The sequence below is a fragment of the Podarcis pityusensis genome, assembly GCF_964106645.2.
Source record: "Podarcis pityusensis genome assembly, chromosome: 7".
Lineage (NCBI taxonomy): Eukaryota > Metazoa > Chordata > Lepidosauria > Squamata > Lacertidae > Podarcis > Podarcis pityusensis.
In genome coordinates, this window is record NC_138031.1 from 34713329 (window position 1) to 34729267 (window position 15939).

The 15939-nt window shown below is 39.9% G+C and overlaps 1 protein-coding gene across 2 annotated transcripts in view; it reads left to right on the forward strand.

Moving 5' to 3' along the window:
- Positions 1-15939, forward strand: part of ARFGEF1 (ARF guanine nucleotide exchange factor 1) — a 66271-nt gene that overhangs the window by 1025 nt on the left and 49307 nt on the right. The gene's annotated exons all lie outside the window — the stretch shown is intronic.

Below are 15939 nucleotides of genomic sequence, written 5' to 3' on the forward strand. Positions count from 1 at the left end.
GCCGGGGAAGGGGAGAGGAGTGGCTGGCTGGCTGGCTGGGTGCGCCGAGCGGGGCGACAAAAGGCGGCTGTTCGGAGCAGGTTTCGGGGAGAGGAGGTTAGGGCTGATGCATGAGGCGGGCCTCTGGGGTGAGGTTTGGACGTGGCGCTGGGAGAAGATGAAAGGCCGTGTGTTTGTGCGCTACGTTAGTCTCGGGGAGGGAAGTTGTCCCCCGTGCGGTGTTTTTTTGGGGGGGATGGGGGAGCTGAAGGCGCGTGCGTTATTGGGAAGCTTTGGCTTTGTTGACAAGGAAATGCAGGCGGTTGCCTTGACACACGGCTTTTCTCTTTCGCTGCCTCCTTGGCGCACCTACACACCCTGCATGAATAGGCAGAGAAGGTGTGTAGAGAGCTGACCTGGAAGAACAAGGCCGCCGGGGAGGGGAAGGAGGGAGCAGGTGACGGGCGGGAGGAGGAGGAGGAGGCGAGGACGGAAGCCGAAGAGAGGCGGACGGTGGAAAACAGGGACAGTGACACCCTGTCAACATTTAAAATTGATGCCTGCTCTTTGAATTGAGAGGCTGTTGTGTAGCGAGGGAGAATGACAGCAGGGAGGGATGCAGTGGTACAAGGAGTCTTTTATAATACATCAGCCCAGGAAAAATAACGCCGCTGGGTGGAGGAGTTTCTTTCATGTATCATGTGGTTATTTCATTCTGAATAAAAGGAAATATTGGAATGACAAGGTGAGCTACATGTCCAGGTTATTAGACTGGGGCTTAAACCTTCCACTGAAGTTTTCAGAGACAATTGAATCGCTTTATTAGGACATTGTTGTTGTTTTTATATATTTAATTATACTCCACCTTTTTCCCTGTCAGGACTCAAGGCAGCTTACATATAAAAATGAGAGCTGCTAAATACATAGAAAACCTGATACACAGTTATTATATGAGAGAAGGCAAAAATAAATGCATCTATGGACTGAGTTGACCCATGCATCCATGGACTGAGTTTAAAAGCAGGGAAGTAAAATACTTGTCAGATCTATAACAATTGGCAAGTCATTTTCCCTCATCTTTGAAATTGTGGAAATATATATTACAGTGTGGTGGGGTTTTTTACATTAACTTTTGTTTGTATAATATTCACTTCACAAATGTGTGTATTTAAAGAAAATGGCAATCATCTTAGTTTACTGCTTGTCTTTTATAACCTGATCCAGAGTAAGAGATCTGTACATGTAAGCATCCCTTCTCTGAGTCAGAATCTATTCCCAAACCAGAGCTGCATCTACATCTACATATTAATTTGGATGTCCAGCTCAACTACTTTGTTTCATTGGGATGTGCAATCATATATGCAGCACCACCCACATTTTGTGTGTAACTAGAGCTGGATTAGGGCAATTATTTTCACACTTGTGGGTTTGCCATTAACCAATTTTGTGATTTTAAAGTTTCTGTGTTCTCTTTTCTATACTGAATTGTATTACTGCCTCTGTACCTCACAGACCAGTATAGTTGCAGTAGATTCTTAAAAAGTAAACTTAGTTCTAATGCAAGGCCTGAGGGGGAAGGTGAATAAAGGGCCCTTTAATTTACCTTACAAATTTGCCTTTACCACTTACTTGTTTTGCATTAATAGTGAAAAATCAGGAGGCCAACAATACAGTATTTATTTGTATGCAAGACACTCCAGTCAAGGCCAGAGCTCTATTGTATAGTAGTTATAATCATTGTTTGACCAATCTCTGCCTCTCAAGCCTCAATTCTTGTAGAGCATTTGTACATATACACATTATGCGGACTCACATATTGGGCAGCTCTCTGTTGTAAAGCTTTCCCCCCTCTAGCTTTGATATTATTTATATGTCAAGTTTTAACTTTGAATGCAAGCTACCTTGAGAGGCCCTGAAAGTCAGCATACAAATACTGGTAATAAATAAATAAATAGGTAGATCTTATGCAGGATCTGTTGCTGTTTAAACAAAGACCTGTCAGATCAACATGAGCAAGGCCTTAGGAAAATTGGAATAATGGCTGGAAGTATAAACAGCAATGGAGTGATTAACTCAAATTCTAGGTTAGTGTGACTTGGTAATTTACACAGAACATAAACATCACAAATGGAGAATAATTTGTAAATCTATGCAAGATGTTCTTTTTGTGATCTGATATTTCATAAAACATCCAAGACAGACTTGAACTGAACTGATTTAAAACTGGTTTCATTTGTTACCAATTCACTATAGGCACTGTGATGACATAGAACTAATACCATAACTCCTGATTCATCTGAGCTTGACTTTGGCTTTGTCCATTTTATTATTTACTAGCTCCTGTTTATTGTTTGCTGTGAATTTTAACTGTCTAGTATGGTTTTTATTTATTCAGAATGTTCATTATTTATTATGTAGTAGATTTCAACTAGAGCCCACAAATGTACACATGCTCAAAAACCAAGCCAGTCCTGTTTGAATTACTGGAACATGCTTAATGTGGGGCAGGCTTTGAAAGGTGCTCATAAACTTCAACTGGTTCAAAGAGCTGCAGCCAGATTGCTGACTGGGGCTGGTTATAGGAAGCATACAACTCCTTGTTAGAACAGCTTCACTGGCTACTGGTCTGTTTCCAGGCACATTTCAAAGTGCTGCTTATGACTGTATGGCTTAGGTCTAAGGCTAAGCTATCTGAAAGACTGTATATGAACCTTCCTGGGTTCTGAAATCTTTGAAGGATGTTCTTCCCTCACTGCTGCCACCTTCACAAGCATATTTCATAGGGATGCTGAAGAAGGCCTTCTCAGTGGCTGCTCCCAGACTTTGGAACTCCCTCTCTAGAGAGTGGCTCTAGCAGGCTTTTGGAAACTGACTGCTTTTAATGAATATTAGTCCCTGTCAGGGAATAAGATGGGGTATAAATAAATATAATACCCCATAATAATAATAACCAGCCATGTGGTGGCCAACTGCTTTGGCAGGCATATTGCCTGAAAAGCTGTTTATAGGCAATAATAATGAAGTAGAATGCCTTATTCACAGGGTTAGAATGACTGGTTAGGAATAGCAGGAGCAACTGTTCTGAAATAACTCAACTGAAATTGAATTGCAAAAGAACATGGCTGTTCCAGGATCATAATTCATCAGTCACTTCACTACAACTTGTACAAGAACACAATTATTTGTGCACAACTATAATTCATTTAGAGGTGCTTCTCCAGGAAGCATTCCCAGCTATAGTGCTCCGTATATCTTATTTGTTTATAGAACAAAAAGTCTTACTCAAATGCTTACATTTGAAATAGGCCATTTGTATTGACCCCCCAATGTAATTTAACAATATGTAACAATATTGGTATCCTAAATATACTAAGAAATAAGTGTCATTACTTGTGCCTGTGGGAACTGCATATGAGAAAATAGGGCTAGGGTTGGTGTGCAATTTTAACTAATGCCAGAATATAACACTTACCAAGAAGTAGGTCTTACTGAACTCAGTGGAACTTATGAGTAAATAATGCTTACTTTATGGCTATCTTAGAATATTCTCAAACAAAATACGTATTACTTATGGTAAGGACAATATCAACTGATTATGGGCCAAATATTTATTACTAGCCATTCATCAATATTACTGCATGTGTGCAAATGCAAACGGTATCTGAGAGCATCTCTGGATAGTAATAACAGTTAAAATACACATGTGCCTGGCCTATAAAAATGATAAGATAATTCTTGGATATCTTTTTTGTATATTATAGTTTATTAACACATATTTGTCCAGTATGTATATAATGCTAATTAAACATAGTTCTGAATATTTAAAAACATAGTGCTCAATATTTAAAAATAAAAAATAGTGCAGAAGAGAAACTACATGGGTAGAAAAAAAATAGTCTTGATTTTGAATCTGTTTCTATCAAGTATCAATTTCAGTTTATTTTTATATGGAGATTGAACCTTATGAAAAGTTGTCATTTTCTCCCTGTCTCATGATAGAGGCATTTGTGTCTCCAACTAAGCAAACCTCTGCTTTTATGATAATATGCAATGCAGTCCTATGCATTTCTATTCAGAAATAAGTCCCACTTTGCTCAACGGGCTTGTCCCCTTGTAAGTCTGTTTAGAAATGTAGTATTTGAGAATAAGTTTCATTGAACTCATTTGGACTTATTTTTGAATAGACACAAATAGAGTTATAGTTTTATTTTTTCTTATGCTGGAGAAATAGTTTTCAGACCTTGGATTTGATCTGCCTTATTCTAATTACATTTGGCCTATATTTACTCCATTTCCCCTCTCAATGTTCCTTTTGTTTTTTTGAAACTCATTCATTGAATGCCAAAGAGCTGTACAAATAGCACAACTTAAACAAACCAGTGTTGGGGCACTAGAGCTATTGATATTGCTGTCTACCCAACATCTTACACAAGTTTGCTGTATTAAATGAGCAAAGCATGTTAATATAGATATTTCATTCCCTGTTATATTATACTTTAAATATTAGCCTTTATTTAACCATCTTGTTTCCTTCCAAGAGAGAAGCTCTCTAATTTTGGTAATTTCATAGCCCAATATTAACTTTTTTTATTTAATAATAAGAATAATAAGATAATTGGTTTTGTGTGTGGGCTTTACAAAGAGCTCAGTTCTCATCTTGTTCATATATTTTTTTTTTGCTCCATTATTGCAGCATCCTTTGAAATGCTTCCACATGTTGTGAGTTTGGTGTTAATGTGTGATGGTTGCTAATGTGGATTAAAATGAAACCTGGTGTGCCACTAAACACTTTCTGAAAGCCTATATTTAATCATGATACTTGAAGCGCTTGTAGCATACTTGGTTGCATTTTAACTTGGGTTTGTCATGATGTCTGTTGTATAATGAGAAAAATGGGTAGAGGGAATTAAAGGATGTAGAAGATTATAAGACCTGCTCTTGATTCCTAAATCCTGGTTGGTTCACTTGTATATCTTTCCCCAGTCCCATTTCTCCCAATGTGTATCTTCCTCTCTACAGTCTTGGATTGTATTAATAGTTCTCTCATCTCATTTCAAATATACCTTCCCATGCTTTGCATTTCTCTGTGTAATGTAAGAGGGCTTGCTTTTTAGTAGTGTATATAAAGTGAAGGAGTTCTCAGACTGCTGAAGCATAAATAGTGTAGATCTTGCTGTTGTAAAATTCCTTTTATTTCAATGGAGCTTATGAAGGCAAAGTATTTTCATTTGTTACGATGAGTCATCTTGACTTTCACACTTCCTTTTCTTAGTTAATATCACAGTTTTTAACAGCATATATTTCCTGCTGCTACAACAGTCACCTTTGACTTTGCCCTATTTTTGTTCTTATCTTTTTACTTTCTCAATCCCCCCTTTTTTTGTTCTGTTACCTTATCCTACCTTACTTTACAGAAAACTGCATGTGTATCCACTAAGGTGGAGGAGTGATCACTCATATTAATACTTATTTACAACTTCTGAAATCAAACCTAAGAACTCCTGAAGAACCCTAATATATTGGAGGTGTGGTGCTAATACTACAAAGTGTGGTTAGGCTGTTTATATACTTGGTGGCCTATGAAAATAATGTGATTCAGTGATTTTTGCCTATGGAATAGAAATTGAGGAAGGAATAATAGTAGATGTGAAAACATTTTGATGTTGCACTTGATTTGCAGTACGTATTGCTGGCATCTGTCTATCTCAAGAGACAATAGAGTGGGCCTCCAAGGGTGAAGTCAAACTGCTGTGTTAGCAAAATCGAAGTGACCTCCCAGAGGCACAAGCCTAGGCAGTAAGTATGAGGGTCCTGGACTTCTCAGACGCCAAGACCCCGCTCTTGGCCTCAGTGATGTGGTTCAGAGGAAAGCAGAGCAATATGTGTGGCCCCAACTTGCCTGCAGGAGTTGACAGGAGGTGTACAAGGCTGTTTTAGGGACTCCACTCCATATTTATGTAGTGTTTACTCATTAGCCTTTTCTTCTCCCAAAGATATTACACAAGGCAGTGGAGATTTAGGATCAGAGTTTTCCCTCTCCTCGATGGGCAACCTTCTCAGGTTGACAAGCCCCATCTGCCCCTCACCTCCCTCTACAACCCGTGCAGAAACTTTCTTCTGGACCATTGGACCCAATATTGGTCTTACCTGCTCAATCTGCTGGAGCCTCTCTTCACATGCAGGAGAAGTCCCTAACTCATTGAGGGTTTGAGACTTATTGGCTACCCTCACCAAGTTTAGCTGGTCAGTTGAAGCCGTTCCCAGAGTATGGCCACTGCCACATGCTGACAGCTTCTAGGAGCCACAGATGAGCACTGAGGGCAGGGTGGGGACCAAAGGTGGACAAACTGCTTTAGAAGGAGCATGACATGACTCCACAAGCAACCAAGATGATCAGTGGTCTGGAAACCAAGCCTTATGAGTAATGGTTGAGGGAGTTGGGTATGTTTAGGCTGGATAAGAGGAGACTGAGAAGAGATATGATAGCCATCTTCAAATATCTAAAGGGCTGTCACATGAAAGATGGGGCAAGCTTGTTTTCTCCTGCTCTGGAGGGTAGGACTCAAACCAATGGTTTCAAGTTACAAGAAAGGAGATTCCAACTAAACTTCAGGAAAAACTTTCTGATGGTAAGAGATGCTCGACAGTGGAACAGATTCCCTTGGAAGGTGGTGGACTCTTCTTCCTTGGTGGTTTTTAAGCAGAGGTTGAATGACATTTGTCATGGATGCTTGAGAATCCTGCATTGGAGGAGGTTGGACTAGATGGCCCTAAGGGTCCCTTCCCACTCTACAGTTCTCTGATTTTATATTGATCTGTTACTCCTGATGGGCGAGGTCAAACTTTTACTGCTTATAGCCAAAGACCTTGGCAGAAATTCAAAGTTCTAATACAAATTGCATTTGCAAAAACAGTTAGCGAAACTATTTTGTACCGGTATATAAAACACATTTTGCTTTCCCCTTATTTATTTACCTACTAATTTGTATAGCTGCCCCAGAGCAGAAGTACTCTAGGAAGCCAGTGTGGTGTAGTGGTTAGAGTGTTGTGCTAGGACTTGGGATATTAGGGTTCAAATCCCCACTCAGTCATGAAGCTCACTGGGGAACCTTGGGCAAGTCACAGCCTCTTAAACTACCTCACAGGGTCCTTGTAGGGATTAACTGAGAATGAGGGGATGAACATGCACTCCTGGAAGAAAAGGGTGGGATATAAATGCAGCGAATAAGCTTATCGGCTTAAGGAAGCTGGAGGGGGCAACCAGATGGAGATGTCTGTCGCCAGCCTGGCACCCAGAGATCTCCACGTGGTCACACATACTGCCTCCTCCTTTCACTCCCTTCCCCCCTTCCCCATCCCTGGCAATGAAGCAAAAGGAGGATGAGCAGAGGTTGGCAACTGCAATAGCATTGTTGCTAATATTCAGCTTGAGAAGTGCAGCACAATGCTATGACAGCTGTATACCATCCTGCACTTTGGAACTTAAAATGGATGTGAGAATGACAGGAGAAAGAGTACACTGAAATTGATGACTTCTACAATGCAAACACAGCACTACATAGGCGCTGGGTGGATATCTGAAGCAGGATATATAAAGAAGCCTCAGAGACACTTGTTTTGCAAGGCTGCCTTTTGCAGTCACACTAGTAAAAAATTATGGGCTAATAATTTCTATCAACCTACTTCAAAGATGCTCTTGCTGTATTGTAATTTGAAGCTGTGAGCTTTCAAGGAGTTTGATCTGTTCTGGCAAATAGGGCCATGAGATACTACCTAGGTGGTAAAGCTTGGGAAGACTTCTCTTTTGTTAATCTGATTCCCTGTACATAGGGTTTCACACAGGTTTTGTTTTATCAACATCATTAAATCAAGTTGAGCAGTAGCAGACTTCCTCTTGATTTCAAAATGTCAGCTGATTGAAAGTCTGTAGTGTTCCAGGGTCAATTGCATTCATTAGTCTCTTTTGTCGTTGTTCCACTTTAAAGCCAGGCATATATTTTGGGTGAACACCAATTCTTGGAATGAAGGGGATAGCCTGGAGTCCACCAATATGGTGAACATAAAAATAATAATTTTGACTTGCTGCCTGCTTTATAGTGGCACCCCCCCCAATTGTCATGCAAGCATAGTGCCCATCTAAATAAAGCAAATTTAGTACTTCTTTCCCTTAACAATACCAAAATGTACCTTACTCCCATACAAAGTCCTGCTTAGAATGCATGGAGGTGGTTGTTTCAATCACAAAATAGGTTTCTACTCAGGAGGAGGGGAACTGTCAGCTGAATTTGAAGACTCCTGCTTGGCAGCTTCAGCTTGTCACCTATCCTGATCTCTTATGTACTGGATAACAAATCCCAAGTGGTCTCCCCTTTGGGGAAAAGTTACAACATTTGTGGCTTATTAGTTCAGTTAGAAAAAGGCAAGCAAAGGGGGACATAATGCAGTGCGTAGAGAAAGTTGGATAGAGAGAAAGCCAGGGCCATCCAGTGACACTAGAGGATTCAGGACAAACAAAAGGAAGAACTACACCACGCAGCCCATAGTTAACTATGGAATTCACCATCTCAGTATGGCACCAAGAATCAGCACCAAGTTGGATGATTTTAAAAGGGGTTTATACAAATTAATGGTATCAGTGGCTACTAGTCATGAAGCCTTTTTTCTATTTCTGGTATCAGAGCCGATGTGCTTCTGAATATCATTTGCTGGTGAGTGCAAGAGGGGAGAGTGATGTAGTGCTTGGGTTCTGTTTGCAGGCTTCCCATAGGTATCTGGATGACCACTGGGAGAACAGGAGGCTGAACTAGATGAGCTTTTCTATCTAGTTTTTTTCATTAATAATAACAAAGCAAAATAATAAGTACCAAGGGGCAGAAGAAGCTTTTCTTCGCAGCTGAGCACCAATATTTGAAATTTGTGACACACATTCAAAAATCTCTTCAAAATTTGTAATTTACATAATGTACTCGGCAGTGTTCAAAATTCCCATTGTTCTAGGTGCATTTTGCAACAGGGAATTTCATTAGCACCAGTAGTTTCTGAGCTCTGGGTGCAGTACTGCACCTAAGATTTCAGACTAAAACTGCAAAGTGGAAGGAAATGAGAACCTTTTCCTGCCTCCCCACTTCCAGCTACTCTCTGAAGACTGGAGTAGAGACCCTGTTAAGAATATTAGGGAGGTGGGCACGAGAAGGATTAGACTCTCTGAAAAATGGACATAGTATTTTAGCTGCAGTTCATTCATTTTCAACTTTGTATTCTTGTTATTTAAAAAGTGTGCCTAGACATTTTGTTGTTGTGCCCATAACCAAGGTTTAAGGTGCCATTTAGCTCTTAGCTTTCATATCTCAGTTTCTAATACTGGTACTCAGTGTGTTTTGGCTCATAATTTGAATCCATTGCAGAGATAGAACGCTATTTGCTGCAGTGCTCAGTGTTCAAAGATGGAATAGAAATGAGTTTTTGTGATAGCTGATGTAATGAAAGATAAGTTTCCATTAGGAAGATGACTGAACTCGTAAATGTTTATGAATGTAACATTCATGATTTCACTTGGCCTCAGAGAAAACTAGTTACTAAAGCTGTGGTTCTTTGCACAATTACCTAAGAGTAAGTCCCATTGAATTCATTTACTTGAGTTAAATTGTATAGAATTATGTTGTATAGGTTGATTTTGATATTTGTAGATTTTCATTTATTTTGAAATTGGACATTCAGCTATATTGACAGCTATCTTCTCTGTGTTACTGTAACAGGTTCCTTTTACTTTCTAGTATCTCACTAATGTAGAAGGAATTGCTCTTTTTCCATATGGTGGTTATGAGATACCTCATCCCTTTCGCAAAATGAGAGCTGAAGCTTTGAAACAATGGTCACAAAAAGCCTCATGCTGAAGTTCAGTTGATTTTAATATGAGGCAGAGTTATGTGTTTATGTAAATTTCTCTGTTTAAACAAAAATCCTTAGCTCAATCAAGCCTAGTAACGTTTTAAAAGTTTTTACCTATGGGACTTGAAAGTTCATAGTCTAGATGATTTATTGATTCTTGAGATTTTGTTTTATTTAAAAATATATTGCCTTTCGAGCACAGCAATCAAGGCAGTTAAATATTGTTTATAACAATGCAAAATTACTTAAAAGAATATTGTCATGTAGAAACATGCTTCTATGGCTTGCAGGTTTATTATGGCTGGCTGGTCTGCACAATTCTGAGTACCAGTTCTGACTAATCGAATTTGGACTTTGGGACCCAGCAGTTGGTCTGGCTGCTTAACCTGAAACCACCTCATTTTGCATTGGCTCCTACACCACTTCCCACAATCAGTCTTCAAGGCTCCCTTTACCTATTGGTAAATCTTCATTTAGAAGTTGGGACTAAAAGCTACACATTAGCCTTTTGCTCTTGTGTGAAGACTCTGATTTCAGGACTTCAGTGCAAACTTCCATGCTACTTTTTTCTGTACCATTATTGATTAAATCTCTATTCATGTTAGAGGAGAGGGGGGATATCAACATTAAAAGTTTATAAATACTTGAATGGCATTACTAAGAAATGCAAACTGACATATATATGGGCAGGGATACTGATGGATCCATTGGATGTCTACTAAGAACTTCCTTCTGAGTAAGCATGTGTAGTGTTGGTGGAAGGCATGGTTGAATTATTTATCCTTAATATTCTGACAATATTGAACTGAGAATTCCTCTGCCACGTGTTGTTGTGGGGGAAAACTATCTTTTTAAAAAGTGTATTTTTTTGATTTATCAAACTTAAACAGAATTACATAATAACTACAAGAAGTAAAATTCCCCCCCATCCATCCTTATTGGATTTGTCTCTAAGTAAGAAATAGCTTCATTCTAGCTCTAGGTTTTCACAAGCATCAGTAAAGTAATGTATTGAAAGTGTCATCCCATACTTGTTGCATGTGCTCTTGGTAGGTGAAAGCTGTGTTCATACTGTGCATATTGAATAAAACCAAGCCAAACTCTTACTTCCTGTACAATGTTCACATAGTAAGGTGGTTTGTCCATGAATATCAAGCCCCAGGTCTGTGAGATCCAGGCTTCAAATCTCTCCAAATCGTATCTGCTTCCTCCTTATCTGCTCAGAAAAATGTCACATATCCAGTGCCCCACAAATAGCAGGGCAGCTTAAAGATGGTGATAATGAACAGAAAAATCAATGCCAAGAAGAGGAAGCACTAGGCACCTCCTTCCTACCTACCCTTCTGCTCCATCAGCCTATCCAGGCTGGTTTTAGTTGTGGGGTGGGTGGTGGAGCTGAAATCTTAGGAAGATGTAGTTAAAACCTTGAATAATATCTTACCCTGGAAGGTTATTTTGTGTATTCTGAGTACCGGTAGCTGAGGAAGCACCTGAGTTTTGCACTAATCTTTTTAGGCCTATTGATTCCTTGTACTGTTTATTGGGCTCCATTGGGAATAAGCACAGTGCCATGTTTTGTACTCTTACTAGTTCCCATGAGAGCTTCCCACAAGGGACCTGCCTTTTGCCATTATTTTCTCCAATGCCTGCTGCTGGCATTTCATTAACCTTTCCACAAGAGTTCTGACATATCATTTCAGAATTGCATATACACAGAGAGAAAATCCTTTTCAGCAATTCCGTTTTATTATCACTGTGGGTTGCATGGGGCGGGCGGGATAGTCATAGAGGCATTGGATCAAAGATTTGCTGATAGACATTTAACTTGACTTCCTCAATTTGGAATTCTCACAATGAATTTGCTGGGATCAAAGCATTGTTGGGTGAATTTCTTCTTTTGACACATTTACAGGAATGTTTCCGCAACTGAATAAGGCATTCAGTTAGTTGGTGGGCTGGGAGGGCTTGCTTCCAAGACCCATCTTGCCAAATGTTGGCAGTAGCAGCTGCTTTGATCAAGAGAGTCCTGTATGGGATATATCTCCCATGTCACATCACAGAACTGCTATGGTCCACAGAGCAGGTTGGAGTTGAAAGTTCCAAGCTATTCTGTAAGTAAGGTGAGAAAGGTAGTTTCCTTTTTCCTTCTGAATTAGCAAAGTGTTGGATTTGGGAGGAGATAGGTACACGAAGCATGGCCCCATGGTGCATGGGTAGGCAAACTAAGGCCCGGGGGCCGGATGCAGCCCAATCCCCTTCTAAATCCGGCCTGCGGACAGTCCGGGAATCAGCATGTTTTTACATGAATAGAACGTGACTTTTTGTTTAAAATGCATCTCTGGGTTATTTGTGGGGCATAGGAATTCATTCATTTTTTTTCTTCAAAATATAGTCTGGCCCCCCACAAGGTCTGAAGGACATTGGACCAGCCCCTCGCTGAAAAAGTTTGCTGACCCCTGGTGTACAGTGTGTGTATTTTCACATACTAGCTTTCTTTTGGCTCTTTTTATCCTTTACTTTTCCTCATGCTTGTCCTTCAGAAATGAAATTTAGCATGCAAAGCCTAGTCTCATTGAGGTGCTAGTTTTCTGTATTTAGGCTGCACTACAATGTGCAGTGGTTCAGTTCAAACAGATTTACTACCTCAGTGAGAACTGGACCTAAGGTTGACTTGTGCTGCTGCATAGGTGTTGTAGTAGGAGCTGCCTGGATGGGAAAAGAAATGCAGATAGAATAATAAGTTACTGTGACTAGATAGAAGCGAAAACAGTGAGTTTTCTGGAAGTTTTCACGAATCTACAGCATACTCTTTGCTACCATCAGTAAAGACTATGGGGTACTTCAGCAAAATGTTTCAGGATATTCTTTCCTAACTGGAGTACTCTTGTTCAGGGTTCTAGCCAACCAGCCACAACGTCCTTTCATTCAACCACCATCTCATTTTCAAGTCTGCTTTTCTAACTGATACTCAACAATCTGTGGCTACTGGAAGCCGCCATAGTCCAGGGCTCAGCTTGGGAAACATAATACTGTAGGGGTTCCTTTCTCTTCTTGGGGTCAGGAGGTAGAGAAAAGCTCTGTATTATGGGTGGCAGAAGAAAAAGTAATTAGTGGAGTAGGGCAGGAGAAGGATGACCACTCCTGGAAACCTTGCAAGGTTGCCTTTGATATTAACGTTAGGGATTGAAGAGATGCTGTGTATTGCAGATAAAGGTTAGACATGACATTTCTCTTCTTTGACAGTTTTCTGAATTGCAAAGTAAATGCCACAGGCTTAGATCCAAAGTGCTCCATTTATGAGGGGAAGAGTTTCCACTGATTCCCTAACCCCACAGCCTACTATGCCTTTTAGTCACCGTTCTCCTAACCCACAGAAATGGTTTTTCATGGAGGGCAAGGGGCTGAAAAATCCTTACGTTCTGCATGGTGCTTTGTGTCCAGGTCAGTGCTCTTAACTTTGGGGAAACGTTTGCTTGGTCCCAATTCTAAAATAACAATAAAGAAATGCACTTTAGCCTAACTTTCTGGCCCTATTCTTTGCACAACAAATGACATTGTTCTTTGTGGTTAGCTCAGTGTCTGTTTACATCAGGTTATTTCTCTAGTTGTCTTTCCTGCACAGCAGGTTTGACCATTTTTATCCTATGGCCTTTGTTGTAAAACTTGTTCTTTATCACACTGTAATACTCCTTCTCACACTGTAATATTACTTCCTGGAGAATAATTATGGAAAAATTGTGTTTTGCTGCATGGTTTCTCCCTTCCCATATATAGAACACATATGCTATGGAAAACACTTATTTGGGGTAATCCTCATACTCTTACACTTAAGATCCTAGTGTTGAGCTGCATCATTGAAACCTTGAGAACCCATGAGAATGCAGTATTGAACTACAAAGAATGTTCATGACAAGTCATGACATGCCTGTTGTATCTTTGGTGCTTACCTGCCTGCAGCATAAGCAGTTGTTGTACTATAGCCACTGAATGCAGTCCATAAATTCAAGCTATTTGAAAGCTAGACCACCTCTTTGAGAATCCATAAAACATGATGGGGAAAGAGTTTGTCTGGTTAAGTGAATCAGGCTCAGAAAGCTCCTTGCATAGGCTTGAATATATGGCACACAGAGGGTAAAATGCTCTGCGTGCTGTAATTTTATGTAAATTAGCTTTTTGCCTGTTAATTCAATACTCTGTGTGTTTTGCTGGAAGGCTGCTCAACTTTGGCCTTCTTGCTGCTTCTGTAGTCTCTTTTGGTTCCACAAATGTTGTCGGGAGGTCTGATAATCAATGTGTGAGGATGACATTGTAGAATTGGAAGAGACCCTGAGGGTCATCTATTCCAGTCTCCTGCAGTGCAAGAGTATCAATGCCACTGATATGAATTTCATGAATTTCCTGTTAGGACCGTAAATATCACTTCCAGTGCCATAAAATTCAGCCGCCAATATATAATTGGGCAGTACTCTGCATGAATTGGTTGATATTGCACAAAGGAAGAAATGCTTTGTTAAATAATTCTGAATGGGAGCTTAAAAGCTATTATTAGTTGCAAACAAGTCCATCAAGCCTAAATAAAAATAAATACACTAATCGAACCACATGTCTTTTTGTTGTAATAATAATAATTTAATTTAATTTAATTTAAATTCTGTCTGTCAGTGCAAAGTTTCCCAGGATGGTACATAACAATATATTACATATACAAATCTATACAAAAACCCATATAACCAACAATATAAAACACATATATTCCAAAAGTGAAGTAGAAAAGAATCAAAATTAGAAAATGCAGTGGCATTCCAGTTCTCAACCCGTTTCATGTACCTGAGAAAACAAACACATCTTGAGCTAACCATCTAAATGGAAATTATGTTGAGTGCAACTGAAGCTCTGTGGGAAAGGAATTCCACATGTGTGGTGCCGTAAGAAACATGGCTCTTTGCCACTGTCCCTCTAACTCTGGATATCAGCAGAATTATGAAGTGGTCTCTCCTGAAGAATTTAAGGCACAGGCTGGCTGGAAATTGTGGTTGTGGTCCTGAAGATACTTGGTTTCTAGACCACGTAGGACTTTATGGATCAAGTCAACACCTTAAATTGAGCTCAGTAGCAACAAGACAGCCAGTGTAGATCCTTTAGGACAGGTGTAATCTTATTTATTGTGGTGAGTAGGTGGCGCTGTGGTCCAAACTATACTGAGCCTCTTGGGCTTGCTGATCGGAAGGTTGGTGGTTTGAATCCCCACAATGGGGTGAGCTCCCATTGCTCTGTCCCAGCTTCTGCCAACCTAGCATTTTGAAAGCACGCCAGTGCAAATAGATAAATAGGTACTTCTGTAGTGGAAAGGTAAATGGCGTTTCCATGCACTCTGGTTTCCATCATGGTGTTCCGTTGCGCCAGAAGTGGTTTAGTCATGCTGGCCTCATGACCCGGAAAGCTGTCTGTGGACAAACGCCAGCTCCCTTGGCCTGAAAAGCGAGATGAGCCTCATAGTCACCTTTGGACTTAACCGTCCAGGGGTCCTTTACCTTACCATTACCTTTAATCTGATCTATTATAACAGATATTATTGTTAAACACCAAGTTCCTAACGCATGTGAGCTCATAGGTTTCCGTCAAAACTCTGAATCATTCTGGGCATTCTGTTTTATATCTAGATATATTCTTAAACTACAGTAGGAAGAGTACTTTAAAATAGAAAGTTATCATTATAAAGCCACAGGAAGTGACATGAGGCATAAGAGGATTTCCAGAATCTTAAGTGAACCAATGTCATTTTTAAAAGGCTTCACGTGAAAAGGTGAAAAATATTTGAAACTCCCATTGTTCTACATGCATTTTGCAACAGGGAATTTCATTACTGCAAGCTGTTTCTGAGCTCTGGGTGCAGTGCTGCACCTAAGATTTCAGATTAAAACTGCAGAGTGGAAGGAAAGCACACCTAGACATTCTGTTGTTGTGCCCATAACCTAGGTTTAAAGTGCCATTTAGCTCCTAGCTTTCATATCTCAGTTTCTAATACTGAAGGTGAAGTGCATAATGCTATGTCAGATTACTGGAGTTAGTCAA